Here is a 14,857-nt window from a genome sequence, read left to right on the forward strand (position 1 = left end):
GTACAATGCTCTTTCATTGTTTTGACAAATGTAAGATGCTAATATTAGGGGAAACTGGGTGAAGAGTATACCAGAATTTTATGTACTATCTTTGCAAATCTTTTTGTAAATCTAAAACTATTCCCAAATAAATGAGTTTTTTTTTCTTTTTTTTTTTTAATTTTATTTTATTTTTAAACTTTACATAACTGTATTAGATTTGCCAAATATCAAAATGAATCCGCCACAGGTATACATGTGTTCCCCATCCTGAACCCTCCTCCCTCCTCCCTCCCCATTCCATCCCTCTGGGTCGTCCCAGTGCACCAGCCCCAAGCATCCAGTATCGTGCATCGAACCTGGACTGGCAACTCATTTCTTACATGACATTTTACATGTTTCAATGCCATTCTCCCAAATCTTCCCACCCTCTCCCTCTCCCACAGAGTCCATAAGACTGTTCTATACATCAGTGTCTCTTTTGCTGTCTCGTACACAGGGTTATTGTTACCATCTTTCTAAATTCCATATATATGCTTCAGAATGGGAGAAGATAATAGCAAATGAAGCAACTGACAAACAACTAATCTCGAGAATATACAAGCAACTCCTACAGCTCAACTCCAGAAAAATAAATGACCCAATCAAAAAATGGGCCAAAGAACTAAATAGACATTTCTCCAAAGAAGACATACAGATGGCTAACAAACACATGAAAAGATGCTCAACATCACTCATTATCAGAGAAATGCAAATCAAAACCACTATGAGGTACCATTTCACACCAGTCAGAATGGCTGCGATCCAAAAGTCTACAAGTAATAAATGCTGGAGAGGGTGTGGAGAAAAGGGAACCCTCTTACACTGTTGGTGGGAATGCAAACTAGTACAGCCACTATGGAGAACAGTGTGGAGATTCCTTAAAAAACTGGAAATAGACATGCCTTATGATCCAGCAATCCCACTGCTGGGCATACACACTGAGAAAACCAGAAGGGAAAGAGACACGAGTACCCCAATGTTCATCGCAGCACTGTTTATAATAGCCAGGACATGGAAGCAACCTAGATGTCCATCAGCAGATGAATGGATAAGAAAGCTGTGGTACATATACACAATGGAGTATTACTCAGCCATTAAAAAGAATACATTTGAATCAGTTCTAATGAGGTGGATGAAACTGGAGCCTATTATACAGAGTGAAGTAAGCCAGAAAGAAAAACACCAATACAGTATACTAACGCATATATATGGAGTTTTATTTTTCTTAATCTATGAGTGGTAACTATCCCTTACCCCTATCCTTTCCTCAAAGATTAAGCTTTTTTTTTTTTTTTTCAGAATACAAAGTAATCTGGGCTTCCCTGGTGGCTCAGAAAGTAAAGAATCTGACCACAGTGTCGGAGACCTGGGTTCAATCCCTCGGTCGGGAAGATCCCTTGGAGAAGGGAATGGCAACCCACTCCAGTATTCTTGCCTGGAGAATTCTATGGATAGAGGAGACTGGTGAGCTACAGTCCATGAGATCACAAAGAGTTGGACATGACTGAGCAACTCACACACACCCGCACCTACCTCGGGATCCAGCTTCTACTTTCTTTTCAGCTCCATATCGCGTCAGAGGCTGCATGCTTTTTTTCCTAGTCAATGTGATGCAAGTGTGGATTCTATGCCCCTCACTTCATTAATATTTTAGATATATCATCTCATTAAAAATTTATAAGAACCTTGTTATTAGCTGTATTTTACAGATATATTCAGTAAAGCATTAACATGTGTAAGTCTATATGAGTTCAAATCCTAGATTTGAAACTGTCCTTCTTGAAATGGTAATGAACCAGCATATCTTAAAGTTGAATTTTAAAAATGGCATATATTTCATATGAAAGATTATTCTAGTTAATAATGATCTTTTACCATTTACAGACAAAACACTGAAATACATTATCAAAGGGTTGCTTTCCAAATGATGAATCAAGATACTCATTTGTTCCAAATGATTTAGACATTTATTATTCTCAGTATGTGAACTAAAAACTTTCTCAAGTGACTGTGCCACCATATCCACACCAAGTTATTTTAAGATTACAGAAAGAAGTAAGAGAAATTCTTATTTCCTAAGTGGATATGAAGGTTAAATGAGATAAGGCAGGTGAAATGTTTAGATAGAAACTGGTACCTGAAGGGCTTCCCAGATAGTGCTAGTGATAAAGAATCTGGCCTGCCTATGCAGGAGACACAAGAGACATGAGTTCGATTCCTGGGTCAGAAAGATCCCCTGAGTAGGAAATGGCAACCGCTCCAGTATACTTGCCTGGAGAATTCCATGAACAGAGGAGCCTGGTGGGCTACAGTCCATCGGGCTGCGAAGAGTCAGACACAACTGAGCGACTGGCATCTGGAAGGTCAAATTAAGTCTAAAAATGAGCTACATTCTACTATTGATCAACCATGCTGGTTTCTTCTTCTCCATAGTACACTTAAAATGCAAGACACACAGCATTTTCTCTCCTAAATTTACCATGATATATTGCCCCAAGGTGTAAAACCTTAGGGAAAGCAAATAAAATAGCATTTCAAAATCGTGGCAGTGGTATTGGGAAACCAGTACTTTGGCAAATCAAATGGATTATAATTCTCTGCTTTTATCAAAACTGAAGGAGGATTTACAGGTCAGTTGGTCATTAAATACTTCCTTATGTTCATGATGTGGTTTGGGCAGATAATTCAGAAGGAGTTCAAAGAATTTACTGTCATTTGAATAACAGAACTGCTCTGAGCCCATCTCTTTATTTATGTAAAGAGTATTTCATAGTCCATATATTTATAAAATTAAAAAATAAGAAAAAAGTGACACATAAATCTTTTGCTAACCTAAGTCTCAATCCTAACATTAAGTAATATTTAGCCCTGGGTTTGTGAATAATAAGGGGAAAAGCTTCATCCACCTTATAAAAAATTAATATTTCCAATAAATATTTTATATGTGTAATAATATTTCATAATTTATATCATATTTATAATGTTTTATAACATTTTGATAAATTGAATACTAAAATATTTATGAGAATAACTCAAACCTGGATACTTTTAATCACAGGAAACACACACATAATTTGTCTGCATTTCCTGTTGTTGTTTTAGGAACATACAATAGATTAGAAATAAAAATATATTAAGATAAAAATACATTATGTTAAGACAAAATTTTGTGAAGGAAATAGAATGGAAAGACAAATTCAAGAGGAACTAAGAGCAATGTTAATTTTATGGACATTAATTAAAATATGTAGTTGTATTTTTAAATGGCTCAATGCTATATATTAAATCACTATATGTTTTAGATTTCACTGATTACATTTAAATCAAGGACGTTACAGTTTATTTTTTATCATTATAGATGTTTCTTTCTTTTTTAACATTTTTATTTTATATTGGGGTATAGCCTATTAACAATGTAATAGTTTCAGATGGACAGTGAAGGGACTCAGCCATATACCTATACATGTATCCATTCTCCCCAAACTCCCCTCCTATCCAGACTGCCACATTGTTATGGTTTATTTTAAAATGTAAATACAATATAGTAACAATTGTATCCTTTGAAACTCTTAAAATTTATAATTAAACATTTCAGAGAACAACATCAACCTGTTGAAAAGTGCATGTATATATATACATAAACATATTTATTGTGTGTGCATGTAATTCTTTTAGCGTCTATGTGAGCAAGAGTTTGAAAACAAATGAGATAGCACTCGACTGGTGCAATATGCTGGTTTTAAGTAACTAGCTCTGGGGCAATTTGGAAGAGTAAAGACTCATGAGCCTACAAGGGAAGGACTCTGAAGATAGAAACTAAATCCATCTTACTTGCTGTTCTATCTCTTGAAAAATGCCTAGAACACAATAAGTACTCAATAAATCACTTTAGAATGAATGAATAACTTATTGTAGAGTTCATGTTAATCCACACTGCTTTAGGACATACTTCTTCACTATCTTTCTCTGCTGATTTTCTTCTTCCAGAGAAGTAAAACTGTAGCTAACCTACAGTTAGCTACATGGTTATCCTGCTTTTTCAATTCTTCTTTTGCAAGGCATTAATATTTGCATTTTTAAGGCTATGCTGTCAACAGTAACTCTGTATTCAAATGGGTATATCTTTCTTTTTCTCCTTTGCCTTTAGCTTCTCTTCTTGTCTCAGCTATTTGTAAGGCATCTTCAGACAACCATTTTGCCTTTTTGCATTTCTTTTTCTTGGGGATGGTCTTGATCCCTACCTCCTGTACAATGTCATGAACCTCCTTCAGGCACTCTGTCTATCAGATCTAATCCCTTGAATCTATTTGTCACTTCCACTGTATAATCGTAAGGGATTTGATTTAGGTCATACCTGAATGGTCTAGTGGTTTTCCCTTCTGTCTCTTCATTCTTTCTGGAGTTTTGTCTCCATTCTTTTCCAGTAGCAACCTGGGGAGTTCCTCTTTCAGTGTCCTATCTTTTTGCCTTTTCATACTGTTCATGGGGTTCTCAAGGCAAGAACACTGAAGTGGTTTGCCATTCCCTTCTCCAGTGGACCACATTTTGTTGGAACTCTCCACCATGAACCGTCTGTCTTGGGTGGCCCTACACGGCATGGCTCATAGTTTAATTGAGTTAGAGGAAGCTGAGGTCCATGTGATCAGATTGGTTAGTTTTCTGTGATTGTGATTTTCAGTCTGTATGCCCTCTGATGGAGAAGGATAAGAGGCTTATGGAAGCTTCCTGATGGGAGAGACTGACTGAGGGGGAAACTGGGTTTTGTTCTGATGAGCAAGGCCATGCTCAGTAAATCTTTAATCCAATTTTCTGTTGGTAGGTGGAGCTGTGTTCCCTCCTGTTGCTTGACCTGAGGCCAAACTATGGTGGAGGTAATGAAGATAATGGTGGCCTCCTTCAAAAGGTCCCAATGGCGCACTCGGTGCCCCTGACTGTGCAGCAGGCCACCGCTGATCCATGCCACCACCGGAGACTCCTGGACATGGGCAAGTCGGGGTCAGTCTCTTGTGGGGTCACTGCTCCTTTCTCCTGGGTCCTGGTGCACACAAGGTTCTGTTTGTGCCCCCTCAGAGTTTATTTCCCAGTCCTGTGTAAGTTCTGGTAGTTCTATGATGGGGTTAATGGTGACCTCCTCCAAGAGGGCTTATGCCACACCCAGTTCACTGCTGACTGGAACCTCCACATAAGACACTCAGACACAGTTCTGTCTCAGTCTCTGTGGGTTGGGTGGCGTTTTGTGCGCTTCCCAGGTCCAAGCATCTCCGGCAACCAGGTGCTTGGCGAGCGCGCTGTCCCAGGTGGTCTGTGTGTCTTAATCACCTCCCTGCTCCCGCTGCTCTGTTTCCCGGGTGCCCCACAGCTCTCCTCCGGGGAGCTGATCTTAGGCTGTGATCTTCCTGGCAGATGTCAACCATCCAGGATCTCAGGAAGACCTGGTTAGCAGCTGGGAGCCTGCTCACAGTTTGGTGGAGGATGTCATCTCAGGGCTGAGATTGCAGCAGCCCCTTGCCTGCAGGCTCTGGCTGTCTCAAGCCTGCTTCTCTGCCTCCAGGCAGGGAGGGGCCGGTACACAGCCTGCTAGCTCTCCTTTGGTATTCTCTCAATCCTTCCTTCTGTGAGCCAGCCAGGCTGTGCCTTAGGTTGTTAGGTTGGAGTCTTTCACGGGAAGGTTCTCTTTTCTGCAGTTGCAGTTAGGCGTGTATTCTGGATTTAGAAAAGGAAAAGGAACCAGAGATCATATTGCCAACATCCGCTGGATCATCGAAAAAGCAAGACAGTTCTGATAGCTTATGGCGAATGATGTTGGATTCGTGATCTCTGAATATTTAGCTTCGGGACCAGCAACCAGCCTTCATCATTCAAGAGCTTCTGTGTAGCAAAGTTTTATTAAAATAAGAAAAGGGCCAGAAAAACTTCTGACATAGACATCAGAAGGGGGACAGAGAATGACCCCTTGCTGGTGTTAGCAAGGGAGTTATACACTTTTTTAATTGGTTATCACAATTAATCAAAAGAATGTCTCAAGGTTGTAAAAATTTTACCAGACCCACTCCCCCAATTTATATTTTAGGATAATAGGATTAGAACTTAACATTAGAAAGATCCTACCAGACCCACTCCCATAATATACATTCTAAAATATCAGGATTAGTTAGATTTTCAGGAAGGAGAAACTGTCCTCAAGCAGGATACATTGTTGTTATATGATCCCCAGCACAGAGTTTAAACTGAGTTATTTGTCCTTTCCTCCTCATTGATAACCCCAACCCCTCTCTCCTCCTCGGGGACCCTGGACTTCTAATCAACCTTCCTAGGAATTGACTCTCTCAGTTACAAAAAACATCTACTTTTGCTTTATTGACTATGCCAAAGCTTTTGCATTGATCACAACAAACTGTAGAAAATTCTGAAAGAGACAGGAATACCAGACCACCTGACCTGCCTCCTGAGAAATTTGTATCCAGCTCAAGAAGCAACAGTTAGAACCAGACATGGGACAACCAACTGGATCCAAATCAGGAAAGGAGCACGTCAAGGCTGTATATTGTCACCCTGCTTATTTAACTTATACGCAGAGTACATCACGTGAAATGTCGGGCTGGATGAAGCACAAGCTGGAATCAAGATTGCTGGGAGAAATATCATTAATCTCAGATATGCAGATGACACCACCCTTATGGCAGAAAGCGAAGAAGAACTAAAGAGCCTCCTGATGAAAGTGAAAGAGGAGAGTGAAAAAGTTGGCTTAAAGCTCAACATTCAGAAAACTAAGATCATGGCATCAAATCCCATCACTTCATGGCAAATAGGGAAATAATAGAAACAGTGACTGACTTTATTTTTCTGGGCTCCAAATTCACTGCAGATGGTGACTGCAGCCATGAATTTAAAAGACACTTACTCCTTGGAAGGAAAGTTATGACCAAACTAGACAGCATTTTAAAAAGCAGAGACATTACTTTGTCAACAAAGGTCCATCTAGTCAAAGCTATGGTTTTTCCAGTAGTCATGTATGGATGTGAGAGTTGGACTATGAAGTAAGCTGAGCACTGAAAAATTGATGCTTTTGAACTGTGATGTTGAAGAAGACTCTTGAGAGTCCCTTGGACTGCAAGGAGATCAAACCAGTCCATTCTAAAGGAGATCAGTCGTGAATATTCATTGGAAAGACTGATGCTGAAGCTGAAACTCCAATACTTTGGCCACCTGATGCAAAGAGCTGACTCATCTGAAAAGACCCTGATGCTGGGAAAGATTGAAGGCAGCAGGAGAAGGGGACGACAGAGGATGAGATGGTTGGATGGCATCACCGATGCAATGGACTTGAGTTTGAGCAAGCTTCGGGAGTTGGTGATGGACAGGGAAGCCTGGTGTGTTGCAGTCCATGGGGTCAGAAAGAGTCAGACACGACTGAGTGAACTGACTGACTGTAACAGTAACAGGCAAGTCTTTACAATGTGAGCATAATAATTTTTGGATCAATCCATTACAAACTTCTCCCTGATAGTAATTCTCTGCCTACTTTAAACCGACACATGAATAAGACTATTTCCTCCTTGGTTGTTTTCCCAATGGATTTTAATTAGCAACTAAAGCTTCCATGTGTACAGCAACTTTATGTATATTATGCAACTAATTAGCAATATCTTTATTCTCTTTAAGAAAGTTACTTCTCTAAACTTAAATAAAGATCATAAAACCCAGCTAAATTAAGTTCACTTTACACTTGTAAGATATATATTTTTTAACTTAAAGGGTTTAAAATCTATGTAATGCCTAGATGGTTTATTAAAAGCACCAGGAGAAAGGAAGGCTAAGATTTGAATTGCAGTATTACTGATAAAACCTAAAGACAGCCTTCAGGCACTTGTACTTGCCAGGCATAGCATCTCAAGGAAACATCCCATTTCATTTCTTTAAATCTAGGAACTTGCCTGATGGTATCACAAAAAGAAAATCCTTTATTTTTATCTAAGATTTTCTGTTAAACTGCCACTTGAACAATTTGAGTCATTTTCTTTCTAATTGTATGATTATTTGTAACTTAAAATCTGGTATTCAGTTTGACTCAATTCAACTTAATTATTGCGTACTTTTGACATTATACCCCAAGGATGAAGCACACAAAGCATCATAAATGCTACTCTCCAGGAAGAAGGTCTGCTGTTCCAATTCTCAACCTCAGTTCTCTTAGCCACACATGTTTTTTTTTAAGACGTGGTTGCAGTGTTATCATTCTTCTGGAAATTATTTTCTGACTACCCACGTGCTCACAATTTCCAAAAGTTAAGTGCCCCGTCTCATGCCACCACAGCAAGACAAGACTCATTTTACTTGTTAATGTATCCCCAGAGTCTGGCAAATTGTAAGTATGTAATAAACATCTTTTAAATTATTTCATCTTAATAATGATTATGGGACTAGATAAAATGTTAACAGTAGGTGAATACCCAAACATAAACTGAGGCAGTTCTTTAAGACAATTAAGAAAATTAAAGCTATAACTCATTTGAACAGGGGAGCTTTGTGGATCTCAATAAAACCCCACGCCCAGCAAAGCACACTTGGAACAACTTTTTAATAAACCAAGTTTTCTGATACAAAATAAATTCAAATTCTAATCATACTAAGAACACCAACAGAGTGTCCTCCCATTTTATATAATGCTGTAATTCAACAGTTTTCAAAAAATGGCCATGAACCCTGGCGGTCCTGAAGAATCTTTCAGAGGATTCACAATATTGAAATAATTTTCATAATATTACTAAGGCGTTGTTTGTGTTTTCTCCTGTATGGACAGTTGCCCTGATGGTACAAAAGCAGTGGCTGGTAAAACTCCTGGGGCATTAATATGAATCAAGGCAGCAGTATGAAACTGGAAAAGTTTTGTTTTATCACCATCACACACTTAAATAAAAAATTGAAAGAAAATTACAGTTATACTCACATCAACCCTTTTTTTCAATACACATCTTTGAAATATTCTGTATGATGAGTATAACTGAGTTACTTTGCTGTAGAGCAGAGATTGGCACAACATTGTACATCAACTATAATTAAAAAAAGAAAAAATATTCTGTATAATAAAGTGGCAGGTATTAATAAGTATTAATAAGGCACATTGCTGCATATCAAAGCAGGGTGGTTATCTACAGGAACAGCCCTTGTGAGACTGAACTGGGAAATGAACTGGCCAGGTTTTTCACAGAAGCACAACTTTCTTTGAAAGAATGACTGCCATACAATTGATGGTTTTTAGATTTGGATATTTAGCAGGTATTTTATCCAAGTTTTACGAAGTAACTTTATCATTTCAAAGAAAACAGCTGACTGTATTTTATGCCAGTAATAAAACTTGAGATTAAAAGGAAAAAATAATTTTGGAAAACTTTTACCCACTACTATGAAGTTAATTTCTCAATACTTCAATACTATTCTAATGGGATCAATAGTGATATTAACAAATGAGCTATTTGAATGTATATAACAAGATATTTGTAAACATTTGAAAATGTCCACAACTCAGTGAACAAAATTTTCCAAATGATGAATGGATGGAGTTACAAAAGTATGCAAGGGTAAAAATTCATTCAAAGTCCAAAACTTGCTAGTGGATTTAATGTCAAAAAGCATCAAATTTTCATTGCTAAACCTATCAGATGCTACATTGCAACTAACCTTTTAGAAGCTGCTACTTGCATCCTTTCATTGCAGAAGCAATGAGTAATATCTACAATTATTTGAAATACTATGAAATATTCCTCTTTTCCATTTATATATCTGCATGATGCTAGAATTTCTTCAAATACTTAGGTCAAAACAATATATTAAAAAGACAATTCTGAAGCAGTTATGAGAAATGAGATGTCTTCTCTTAAGCCAGATATTTGAAAGGTTTGCAAATATGTTAACAAGTACCACTCGTTTCAACAATTATTTTGTTTGGAAATTAAAATTATTTTAAAAATTGTTATTGATATAACAAATAATTGTTACATTGTTGTTCTAAAATTAACTTATGAATACTTAAAACATTTTTCAGTATTAATTTTAATATGGTGAATATCAATAAATAAAAGTCATATAAAAGCTTTTGGGAGGCGTGTTATTTTTTAAGACTATATGGAAGCATGGAAATAGAAAAATGTGGTAAACTGCTTTATTAATTTATCTTACTTTATTTTAGTCCCCCAGTGATATATACTGTTAAGGAAACAGATCTACAGAGCTTAAGTGAAATGATAAAAATCATACAGCCAGGAAGCAGAATTCAATCTGGAGTTTTAGAGTTAGTAAAAATCATTTGCCTTTGGTGTGAATTCATAATACAAGGCACAAGAAGAAAATAAATATAGTTTTTGCTTTATCTCTTTAAAAATCTATGCATAATGATACTCATATCTACTATTTAATTACAGTAATCAAGACAAAGTGGTATTGGTGGAAGGAGACATGCACAGATCTTTAAAATAGAATATTCAGAAATAGAACCACACAAATACGTCCAATAAATTTTTGACAGACATGCAAAAGCAATTCAGTAGAGGAAGGATGGCCTTTTGACAAATGATGCTGGAGTAAACCGACACTCATAAGCAGAACAATGGACCTCAACCTAAACCATTTCCTTAAACAGAAATGAATTCAACAGATAAGAGGCCTACATGTGAAACACAAAATTATAAAAGTCTAGGAAAAAAACCAAGAGCATATGAGAAAATCTTCAGTATCTAGAGCTAGGCAAAGAGTTCGATTAGACTTGATACCAAAAGGATCATCCATAAAATGAAAACTGATAAATAGTACAGCGGAAGCAGTGTCAGACTTTATTTTTGGGGGCTCCAAAATCACTGCAGATGCTGATTGCAGCCATGAAATTCAAAGATGCTTACTCCTTGGAAGGAAAGTTATGACCAACCTAGACAGCATATTAAAAGTAGAGACATTGCTTAGCCAACAAAGGTTCGTCTAGTCAAGGCTATGGTTTTTCCAGTGGTCATGTATGGATGTGAGAGTTGGACCATAAAGAAAGCTGAGCACTGAAGAACTGATGCTTTTGAACTGTAGTGTTGGAGAAGACTCCTGAGAGTCCCTTGGACTGCAAAGAGATCCAACTGGTCCATCCTAAAGGAGATCAGTCCTGGGTGTTCTTTGTAAGGACTGATGCTGAAGCTGAAACTCCAATACTTTGGCCACCTGATGCAAAGAGCTGACTCATTCGAAAAGACCCTGATGCTGGGAAAGATTGAAGGCAGGAGGAGAAGGGGACGACAGAGGATGAGATGGTTGGATGGCATCACCGACTCAATGGACATGAGTTTGAGCAATGGGAGTTGGTGATGGACAGGGAAGCCTGACGTGCTGCAGTCCATGGGGTCGCAAAAAGCCAGACACGACTGAGCACTTGAACTGAATTGAAATAGTACTTCATCAAAATGAAAAGCTTTTGCTTTGCGAAAGCCCACGTGAAGGAAATGAGGGGATAATCTACAGACTGAAAGAAAATATTTGCAAACCAAACCTGATGAAGGACTAGTATCTACAATACATATAGAACTTTCAAAACTGAATGTTAAAAAATAACAGTCCAATTAGAAAATGGGAAAATATATGAACAGGTAATTCACTGAAGAGCAAATGCAGATGAAAAGGTATTCTATATCTGTAATTAACAGGGAACTGGAAATTCAAACCATAATGAGTTATTACTACACAACTACTGAAAGTGTGTAGTGGAAGTACTAACTGCTCAGTTGTGTCTAACTCTTTGCAATCCCATGGAACATGGGCTATAGCCCATCAGGCCCCTCTGTCCATGGAATTCTCCAGGCAAGAATACAGAAGTGGGTAGCCAATTCTTTTCTCCAGGGGATCTTCCTGACTCAGAGATAGAACCCAAGTCTCCCTCACTGCAGGCAGATTCTTCACAATCTGAGCCATCAGGGAAGCCTAAAATTAAAAATGACAACACCTCCCCTCCAAAAAATGGAATTCCCTGCTGGTTAAGAGTCTATGGTCTCATTGCTTAGGGTCCAGGTTCTATCCCTGGTAGAGGAAATAAGATCCAAGACCCACGGTAGAGTCCAAAAAAAAAAAAGGCAACACCAATCATTCACTTATTCCAATAGGAATTTGAAAGTATAGTTTTGCAAGAATATAGTTGTTTTTTTTCCTTATATTGTTTTTTACAACTGCATATGAGTTTATATTTATCTCAAAGAATTTAATTTTTAAAATCTATGAGGAAGTCATACTCTACAAAAGTGTGGCAAGATCACCAAGAACAAGTGAATACTGAGAAACTGTTAAATAATGGTGATACCAAAATTAGGAAACCCTTCTAAAGGCAACATAATATCCTGAATTGTATCCTTGAAATGGAAAAAAGGGGGGATGCATGGATAAACTGTTGGGATCCAAATAAAGACTGTCATTTCAAAGCTGATTTCTTACTTTTAACAAATGTATCAGGAGTATATAAAATGTACATTAGGGGAGACTGGGCTAAGGGCATGTGAGAACCATCCCTGCAGCTGTTCTACAAATTTAAAATTACCCCCTGCCCCAAAAGATTTTAATAAAAACTATGGTTAAGAGTTGTCCCCTCCCCACTGTTTTTAGTCCAAGACTAAGCACTTTATCCTGGCTTACAAGGTGATTTAGCGCCTGTCACCCTTCCCTGGTGGCTCAGATGGTAGAGAGTCTGCCTGCAGCGTGGGAGACCTGGGTTTAGTCCCTGGGTTGGGAAGATCCCCTGGAGGAGGGCATGGCAACCCACTCCAGTACTCTTGCCTGGAGAATCCCACGGAAGAGGAGCCTGGCGGGCTAGAGTCCATGGGGTCACAAAAAGTCAGCCACAACTGAGCAACTAAGCACAGCACCCTTCCAAACTCTTCTCCAGCAGTTGGCTTGCTGTCCTTGAATCTTTATTAATAAGGAATGCCTTGCAGTTCATCAAATGTGTTTTGCTGGGTCAACACTTTTATGCCATTATACAGACTAGTCACTTTGTCAATTGTGATCTTGTGTTCTTCCTGTTTTTTACACAGGATAAAACCTAGTCATCTTTTAAATACCCAGCTCAGACAAAATCTTTTTCATAAATTATTCCTTGACCATGTTGAAGACAGTATGAATTGCTCTTTAGTTTACACAGCTTACACAGAAACAGATGATATACTCTTACATGACTAATGATTTGGTACCATGGTTTTCCTCTCCATGAAACTCTGATGAAGCAGTAGAGGAGTACAGTACTAAGCATAATATATGCACATACATGCCTGGTTGCCACAGTCATGCCTTATTTATTCTTTGCGACCCTACGGACTGTAGCCCGCCAGGCTCTTCTATCCATGGGATTCTCTAAGCAAGAGTACTTGAGTGGCTTTCTGCATCCTCCTCCTGGGGATCTTCCCAACCCAGGGATCAAACCTGTGTCTCAGGTCTCCTGCATTGGCAGGCGCGTTCTTTACCACTAGCGCCACCTGGGAAGCCCAGGAGGAAGCATAGGCTTTAGATTAAAATACACCTGGATTTGAGTTTCTCCTACACATATTTTAACTCTGTAACCAGAAGTATGACACTTAACTCTGAGCCTTGATGTTGTCTTCTATTAGAGGGAAAAAAAAAAAGAGTATTATTCGTACTTTAGAGATTTTCTGTGAAATTAAATGAGAGGAAATACCTCAAGCATCTGGTAAGATGCCTGACACAAAAACTCAATTCTGCTATTATTAATTTTTATTGGTACTTTTAAATTATTGTCACTATTACATATTTTAATAATGTTTAAGTATTGGTCTGAAAGAAAAACTGAAAAAGCTGGCTTAAAACTCTCATTCAAAAAACTAAGATCATGGCACCTGGTCCTATTACTTCTTGGCAAATAGAAGGCGAAGAAGTGGGAGTAGTGAAAGATTTTATTTTCTTGGGCTCCAAAATCACTGGGAATGATGACTGCAGCCATGAAATTAAGAGACGCTTGCTCCTTGGAAGAAAAGCTATGACAAACATAGCCAGCATATTAAAAAGCAGAGACATCATTTTGCTGACAAAGGTCCATATAGTCAAAGCTATGGTTTTTCCAGCAGTCATTTACAGATGTGAGTTTGACCATAAAGAAAGCTGAGTGTCAAAGAACTGATGCTTTTGAACTGTGGTGTTGGAGAAGACTCTTGAGAGTCCCCTGGACTGCAAGGAGATCCAACCAGTCCATCCTAAAGGAAATCAGTCCTGAATATTCAATGGAAGGGCTGCTGCTGAAGCTGAAGCTCCAGTACTTTGGCCGCCTGACATGAAGAGATGACTCAATGGAAAAGACCCCTGAGGCTGGGAAAGATTGAAAACAAAGGGAGAAGGGGGTGGCAGAGGATGAAATGGTTAGATAGCATCACCGATTCAGGAGACATGAATTTGAGCATACTCCAGGAGATAGTGGAGGATAAAGGAGATAAGGTGTGCCGCAGTCCATGGAGCCCCAAAAATCAGACACAACTTAGCAACTGCAAAACAACATTGCTAAGAAAATAATTTTGACATTATACATCCTCTGAAAGGGTCTTTAGGATCCCTTCAGGTGTCCATGGTCATGATATCAAAAAGGAAATTAAATGAAACAAGGAAACACTCTGTTGATATTCTTGGTATGATGAGGATTCAATTAACACTAAGATTTGTATTTACTTTGCTGGCAAGGTAGTGTTCATCTGAGAGCCACAAAGCTCCCCAGCTACAAGAGTTATGCCTTAAGTTATCTTAATTATCCTGGGAAATACTTCACCAATAACTTGCTTCTTAATTATACTTAGAACCTTGACCTACTTTTTCATGTATT

At 38.3% G+C, this 14,857-nt stretch overlaps 1 protein-coding gene across 1 annotated transcript in view; it reads right to left on the reverse strand.

Moving 5' to 3' along the window:
* The window catches only part of GRM5 (glutamate metabotropic receptor 5), a 655,231-nt gene that overhangs the window by 550,136 nt on the left and 90,238 nt on the right, over positions 1-14,857 (reverse strand). The window lies entirely within an intron of this gene.

Source organism: Bubalus kerabau, chromosome 5 (assembly GCF_029407905.1).
Source record: "Bubalus kerabau isolate K-KA32 ecotype Philippines breed swamp buffalo chromosome 5, PCC_UOA_SB_1v2, whole genome shotgun sequence".
Taxonomy (NCBI): Eukaryota; Metazoa; Chordata; class Mammalia; order Artiodactyla; family Bovidae; genus Bubalus; species Bubalus kerabau.